We start from the raw sequence: 8,825 nt of genomic DNA, 5'->3' as shown, positions 1-8,825 counted from the left end.
GGGTCGGAATACACATTTCTTATTGTGTTTCCCCAGGATTCTGCCGATTTTTCTTGAGGTGTTTCCGACAAACGGAACGACTTAATACATATACACCGACGGCGAAAAAATCGCAAAACCAAAAGACAATTAATGTAGAGTAACAAAATTTCTGGAATATATTTGTCTAAATACCATAGTTAAGTGATTAACACTGCAAGATCACAGGTTAATGAAAGTGCGAGATGAACCATAGCAAATGTGGAATGTTAGTACACGTATAACCACTGTAACCGCCAGAATGCTGAATGTAAGCATGCAAACGTGCAGGCGGTGTGCTGTACATGTACCCGATTTCAAATCGCGAGATGGAGTTCACTTGATCGGTTTGTACAGTGCGTAGGGGCTTAATTAAAATGGAATAATAATTTTAGTAGCTGTATGACCGGTTACGAAGTCTCGTAACCGGTTAGCCCTGACTAGTATTAGTACGCAATCTGACTGCATAAAATAATAATAAAGAATGAAAGGAAATTTCCGTTAACACAATTGATTAATTAAGTCCCCAGCAACTATAAAAGCTACGAAACAACAAAGCACAAGTGTAATTGTTCTGTGTGTGGTAGTGTGATTCAACGTACATGTATCTGGCACGGTTCTTCCTTAATACGACAAGATATTTTAAACACCATTTCCAATAAACTAATTGAAAAACCGGAAATACTATAATTGCACATAGAAACCAGAATTACAAGTCTAATACATAAACACGAGCCAGATGCTTTGTTGACTGAATCTGTGACCAAGAGGCATTGTCATTAAGGAAATAAATTTTTTTTTCTTATCGCCATATATATTGACGAAAAATACACTGTGATCATTGCAACATCTTCCATCTATACATTACACCAACCGAACAGCATCTACTGTCTCGCCCAACAACACAACAACTGCACACGACATGCTCTCACTAGTACTGCTCTCGACGTCCTCTCAACAAGTACTGCCTACGGCAACCTGAACTACTACAGCACCAGTGGAGGCGGCGGAATAATAATCTTTGGCGCAATCTCTGGCGCTGTGACTCAGTGTAGCCACCTTTCAACAGGCACGGTTATTGTTGTTCGTGGATGACGCTGGAGTTGTCATCCGATGATGTCGCATATGTGCTCGATTGGGAGACAGATCTGGTGATCGAGCAGGCTAAGGCAATATGTCGACAGTCTGTAGGACATGTGGGAGAACGTTATCCTGTTAGAAAGCACCCCGGGAATGCTGCTCATGAGTGGCAGCACAACAGGACGAATCAGCAAATTGACGTACAAATTTGCAGTCAGAATGCGTGGTATAAAACGAGAATTCTCCTGCTGTCATACTTAATGTCAGCCCGGAGTGTAACTCTAGGAGTAGGTTCATCTCGCTTCCCACGCCCGGGTTCCCGGATTCGATTCCCGGCGGGGTCAGGGATTTTCTCTGCCTCGTGATGGCTGGGTGTTGTGTGCTGTCCTTAGGTTAGTTAGGTTTAAGTAGTTCTAAGTTCTAGGGGACTGATGACCATAGATGTTAAGTCCCATAGTGCTCAGAGCTATTTGAACCATTTTTAGGAGTAGGTTCAGTGTGTCTAGCACGTAGACAGGTTGTGTACAGGCTCTCAACCGGTCACACTTGAATCGAGTCAGGTTCAGCTATCATCAGAAAACACAACAGACCTCCACCCTGCCTTCCAAATTCGGGAGGACGACGGTTCAATCCCGCATCCGGCGATGCTAGTTTAGGTTTTCCGTGATTTCCCTAAATCGCTCCAGGCAAATGCCGGGATGGTTCCTTTGAAAGGGCACGGCCGACTTCCTACCCCATCCTTCCCTAATCCGATGAGACCGATGACATAGCAGTTTGGTCTCTTCCCCCCAAACAACCCAACCTGCCTTCCAATCAGCTCTCGCTTGACCCAACTGAAGTCGGAAATGGTGGTAGTTTGGGGTCACTTGCATGCACGCTGCAGGACGCCTGGCTCACGGCTGTCGTTGAGGTAACCCATTTTTAACAGTCCTTTGTGTCAGTGTGGTGTCAGCTGCTGCTCAAATTCCCGCTGCAGACGCCGTGCGACGCGCCACAGCGCCGAAACGATGGTCTTCCCTCTCGGAAGTGCCACGTGGCTGTTCGCAGACCGGTTTTCTTGCAGCCGTACGTTCTCGTGATCACCGCTGCCAGCAATCATGTACAGTGGCTACAGTCCTGCCAAATCCTTCTACAGTATCGCACAAGGAATATCCAGTTTCTCGTAGTCCTATTACAGGACCTCGTTCAAACTGAATGAGTTATAGATAACTGCGTCTTTGTCGCCTTAAAAGCATTCTTGATTAGCATCAACTCACCACGTCCAATCTCAAGGTAACGCTAATGGCTGGTTGGTTGGTTGGTTGGTTTGGGGAAGGAGACCAGACAGCGTGGTCATCGGATTAGGGAAGGAAGTCGGCCGTGCCCTTTCAGAAGAACCATCCCGGCATTTGCCTGGAGTGATTTAGGGAAATCACGGAAAACCTAAATCAGGATGGCCGGAAACGGGATTGAACCGTCGTCCTCCCGAATGCGAGTCCAGTGTCTAACCACTGCGCCACCTCGCTCGGAGTAACGCTAATGCTCACGACCATTGTAAGTAGGCTGTTTAGGTTCTTATGTTGGTAACGCCACGTAGCGCTCTGTATGAAAAGCACTGGCTGTGCTGTGTGAAGGCTGTGCTTGGTTTGCATTGTTGGAGTAATATTCGCCATTGTAGTGCTGGGCAGTTGGCTGTTAACAGCGCGTAGCCTTGCGCAGCTGGAGGTGAGCCGCCAGCAGTGGTGGATGTGGGGAGAGAGGTGGCGGAATTTTGAGAGCGGACGATCTGGACGTGCGTCCATCAGAAAGAGTAAATTTGTAATATTCTATATCATGGACTGATATAGATATTGTGACTTTTGAACACTATTAAGGTAAATACATTGTTTGTTCTCTATCAAAATCTTTCATTTGCTAACTATGCCTATCAGTAGTTAGTGCCTTCAGTAGTTAGAATCTTTTATTTAGCTGGCAGTATTGGCGCTCGCTGTATTGCAGTAGTTCGAGTAACGAAGATTTTTGTAAGGTAAGTGATTCATGAAAGGTATAGGTTATTGTTAGCCAGGGCCATTCTTTTGTAGGGATTTTTGAAAGTCAGATTGCGTTGCGCTAAAAATATTGTGTGTCAGTTTAGTGTTGACCAGAATAGGTAAAGAGCGAAATGTCTGAGTACGTTCAGTTCTACTCAGCTGTTTGAAAATCAAATAATGTAAGAGGTTTATCAGCACAGTAATTCATTAAGTTTTCTAAGGGGACGTTTCACCATTATAGTGTGTATTTAAAGCAAAAGTGATCTGCTACTAATTCCACTTTTATGCGATTCGCGCAAAATTTATATAAATATCATTTTTCATATGTAGGAACGCGCCTACCGACTTTCGTTTACGTCACACCACTGCTTCAAGGTGTTGCGATTTGTTTTCCGTCACTGTGTCTATCAGGAATACACCAAGGTGTTGTTTCAGTGTAGTGGTGTCACTATTGTGCGCACTATAAAATTATTAATGGAATGTTCTATAACATGCAAAACTATTTATTTGGGGTGGGGAGATAGTACCACTCACTGATTTCTATTTTGGAGCTCTAACAGTTACTAATGTAGATTAGATTCAAGTTAAGCAAAGAAGACACCTCTTCAGCACCTCCTGTGAGTATTCTAGTAGACTGAAAGTCTCAGGCTGCGGCCCTCACAAGAAAACGCTACTCCCAGCCAGAAAGAAGACGTCCATGTCAGCAACTTTTAAGGCAGAGTATAGGCTCATTTGTAGGGGTAGTAAGAAAAGGAGCAGTCCTAGTCACCTCAAAGCAACATCCTCTATAAGTTGTTGGACCTACACTACTGGCCATTAAAATTGCCACACCACGAAGATGACGTGTTAGAAACGCTAAATTTAACCGACAGGAGGAAGATACTGTGATATGCAAATGATTAGCTTTTCAGGGCATTGACGCAAGGTTGGCGCCGGTGTCGACACCTACAACATGCTGACATGAGGAAAGTTTCCAACCGATTTCTCATACACAAACAGCAGTTGACCGACGTTGCCTCGTAAAACGTTGTTGTGATGCCTCTTGTAAGGAGGAGAAATGCGTACCGTCACATTTCCGTCTTTGATAAAGGTCGGATTGTAGCCTATCGCGACTGCGGTTTATCGTATCGCGACATTGCTGCTCGCGTTGGTCGAGATCCAATGACTGTTAGCAGAATATGGAATTGGTGGGTTCAGGAGGGTAATACGGAACGCCGTGCTGGATCCCAATGGCCTCGTATCACTAGCAGTCGAGATGACAGGCATCTTATCCGCATGGCTGTAACGGATCGTGCAGCCACGTCTCGATCCCTGAGTCAACAGACGGGGACGTTTGCAAGACAACAACCATCTGCATGAACAGGTCGACGACGTTTGCAGCAGCATGGACTATCAGCTCGGAGACCATGGCTGCGGTTACCTTTGACGCTACATCACAGACAGGAGCACCTGCGATGGTGTACTCAACGACGAACCCGGGTGCACGAATGGCAAAACGTCATTGCTTCGGATGAATCCAGGTTCTGTTTACAGCATCATGATGCTCGCATCCGTGTTTCGCGACATCGCGGTGAACGCACATTGGAAGCGTGTATTCGTCATCGCCATACTGGCGTATCACCCGGCGTGATGGTATGGGGTGCCATTGGTTACACGTCTCGGTCACCTCTTGTTCGCATTGACGGCACTTTGAACAGTGGACGTTACATTTCAGATGTGTTACGACCCGTGGCTCTACCCTTCATTCGATCCCTGCGAAATCCTACATTTTAGCAGTATAATGCGCTACCGCATGTTGCAGGTCCTGTACGGGCCTTCCTGGATACAGAAAATGTTCGACTGCTATCCTGGCCAGCACATTCTCCAGATCTCTCGCCAACTGAAAACGTCTTGTCAATGGTGGCCGAGCAACTGGCTCGTCACAATACGCCAGTCACTACTCTTGATGAACTATGGTATAGTGTTGAAGCTGCATGGGCAGCTGTACCTGTACACGCCATCCAAGCTCTGTTTGACTCAATGCCCAGGCGTATCAAGAACGTTATTACGGCCAGAGGTGGTTGTTCTGGGTAGTGATTTCTCAGGATCTATGCACCCAAATTGCGTGAAAGTCTAATCACATGTCAGTTGTAGTATAATATATTTGTCCAATGAATACCCGTTTATCATCTGCATTTCTTCTTGATGTAGCAATTTTAATGGCCAGTAGTGTAAATCAGGAATATTGTGCTACTGTCTCTCATCTGCTTGCAGGATCAACAATGATAGCAAAAATTCTTCCGCCAGGATTCCGAATAAGCCAACTGCGAGTCAGGCAACATTACGGCATCGGTGCGCTGGCCACCTCAGCTTCGAAGAATGGCTCGATAAATCAAACGCTGTTTGGCAGCGTAGGGGTCATCGAGACGGAGCACAACTTCCCCTACAGTTCCCTTGTACGTCATTAGAGATAGCGGCGGTGGGGGAAGTATCGGCGACCGGAGCGCGGATGCCCTCTCGACCCGGAGCGTGCGTGGCGAGCGGGCCGGATGCGCGGCGCGCATCATCAGCATACGGCAGCGGCGGGCGGCCGCGCGCGGAATTTCAACGCGGCCGGCCGCCTCAAAGCGGACGCCGAACAACTGCACAGCGCGTGCGGGCCGCCGCGCCAAACAAGCGAGCAGCGGCGGCTGCCTCTGGACGCTGCTGCTCGTTGTAGCTGCGTACACACGCCACGCACCTCACTTGTGCTGGCTCGTATTTACGGAGCGGGAATTCCGGGCTATTGTTAAGACTGTGGCAGGGCACTGCCGTATGCGGAGTAGTCTGTGTGGCTTACAGGAAGCTGAGGTCAGAACACTGCTGGAGTAATTTCATTTAGGTTTAGTACATCTAGCCGTTATGCACAGTACGAGGGGCGTTTGAAAAGTCCGTGCAAAGTCCGAGAGATGGCACCACCGGCGCGTATCGAGGTGATGTTTAGTTACTAGCATCTTTGGAAAGAACCACAGAGTAAATATCTCTGCAGTGAGCATTGCGTCCTGCGCAAGTTGTCAACATTAAACCAGGATTGTCACGTGTTTTCGGGACTTCGCTGTGCGTGTGTGCTTTCCGCAGCGTTTGAAGTTTATAGTATCAAGAGTTTTTGTTGTGTTTTCATCGTTTGTTGATAGTGTAATAGCGATGGTGAATTACTGTCGTTGCTACGAATGCAAAGAAAAATATGTGAAAGGAGGGATAGTAACTTTTCATGGGTACTATGTTTAAAAATTTCGAGACGCATTATAATTAAGTCTTGATTCTGTAGACCTATTTTTCTACGATTTTATGACTATATAATAGGTATTACGGCTCGTACGAAAGCTTACAAACAATCGCTTCCTCTCGTAAATACGCTAGTGGAATAGGAAAGGGAATGGTTAGTTGTTCTAGCAAATGCTATCCTCCATGCATATATCAGTGACTTGTCGATTATGTATATAGATTTGAAAGACGGGAGACAGATAAATTCAATAGAGTGGGAGTCTGTAATTGTCTTCGTATAATCTGTGTGTCCAAACCTTTTTGTTTTCTATAAAGTTACAGTAGGAGACCATGTTAAGTGCGTCTAAGACATGGAGGAATGATTATGTATGATTTATATTTAAATTTCCCGAAGGATGAACAACGAGTAAAGATGTGGCTCCAGAAAATAAGGAGGAGTAATTTTGTCCTCACAAAATATTCCAGAGTAAGTTCAAAACACTTTGAAGAGGGATGTGTAGACAGAGAAAAATTTGGACGTGTGTGGCCTAAGGTAGATGCTTACCAACTATTTTTAATTTTCCATATCACTTACTACCAATTTCTGCATTCAGCTTAAATACATTTTCTGCACAAATCAAATAAAAAACACAATAGTGTAGCTAATCAAAGTACACATTCATCTTCTTTGGTGTATTTTGCCTTCAATTTATTTTCTCCACCATTTGATTAAGAAGCGTAAAATATTAGTAAACATGTCTCCAAACTCTTTCATTTGTATCACTTTCTATTTCCCTTAGTGATGTTGTATGGGATGACTGTTACATGACCAACTGTATCTGCTTTACAGTACATTTATTCTCTGATCACCTTTTCGCCCCCTTCTTACTCTACTATTTATTTAATAAACTGGGAGCAAGTACGTAAAATGCGTTAAATAAACACTTCAAAGTGTCACCAGTAAAAAATTTGTGCTTTAGGTGGCAAAAACGAGAAAATAAATGCCCAGAAATAGCACAAAAAAAGACGAATTAGCAGGGATATAATCGCTAAGGTGTGGAAAATTCGGTGTTTTTCGGACACTTGCAAAATTACTAGCGTACTGTCAAGTCTTTTTGCGAGACTATCACTGCAAAAATGTACGTCAGGCTCTGTAATACTATAAAGTGCCGTATCATACCGAAAACTACCAAAAATCGAGTGTATCTGAACTGTGAGACCTATCGCAAAGAAGCAGAATGCAATATCACTTGCCCTTAAAAGTTACATAGCTTGTTCATTCCCGATATCAAATGGATACTGTTAAAATGTCTGTGCAACATATATAAATAATCCACGACACGTACGAAAAGAATCAATCTGTACTAGGAATGTAGTGACATTCGAAATATACAGGGCGCTATAAGGACAAACACACGACGTCGCGAGAACACGTGACCAGGCCGGCAATGTATGTTGACAACACAAAATCTGTTCTGCGCATATGAATGCTCACTCAAGAGATATTTACTCTATGGAAAGAACACACACCAACTTTCAGCCATGTTGGTCTATTTCTTTGTATTTGGCATTCGTGTGAGTCAGGGAAGTCGAATGATTGTCAAATAATGGACGGAAAAGAATTTCGTGTGGTGATTAAACATTACTTTATGAAAGGCAAAACGCTTCAGGAGACATAAGAGAAGCTTGATAAACATTGCAGTGACTCTGCACCTTAGATTATAACACTTTATAAGTTGTTTCAAAATTTTCGGAGTGGACATATGGGCACAAGTGATGCCGAACGTTCTGGACGCCCTGTGGAGGTTACGACTCCAGTTATCAAATGATAAAAGCCATGATATGGTGACGGATGACAGAAGAGTTAAGGTGCGTGAGATTGCTAGTGCTGTTGGCATCTCGAATTAACGGGTAAGTAATATTTTGCGTAATCATTTGGACATGAGAAAGCTGTCCGAAAAATGGGTTCAGCGATTGTTCACGCTTGACCAAAAACGGAATCGTGTGAAGTGTTGCAAGGATGGTTTGCAGCTGTTCAGGAAGACTCCGCAGGACTTTAAGCGTGGTTTCGTCACTGTGGATGAAACATGGATACATTACTATACTCCTGAGATCAAAGAACAATCTAAACAATGGGTTACCAATGGAGAATTTGCAACAAAAATGGCGAAGACCATTCCTTCGGCCGGAAAGGTTATGGCGACTGTGTTTTGGGATTTGCATGGGAAAATCCTCATCGACTATATGGAAAAGGGTAAAACTATCACAGGTGCATATTATTCATCGTTACTGGACCGGTTGTATACCGAGCTGCAAGATAAACGTCGGCGATTTGAACGCAAAACAGTCCTTTTCCATCACGACAATGCACCAGCACGCACCTCAGCAGTTGTGGTCGCAAAATTAATGGAAATTGGATTACAACTCGTTTCACATGCCCCCTATTCTCCGCAATTGGCTCCCTCGGACTACTATTTGTTCCCAAATTTGAAGAAA

This window comes from Schistocerca americana, chromosome 5 (assembly GCF_021461395.2).
Source record: "Schistocerca americana isolate TAMUIC-IGC-003095 chromosome 5, iqSchAmer2.1, whole genome shotgun sequence".
Taxonomy (NCBI): Eukaryota; Metazoa; Arthropoda; class Insecta; order Orthoptera; family Acrididae; genus Schistocerca; species Schistocerca americana.
Note: the sequence above shows the minus strand (reverse complement) of the source record.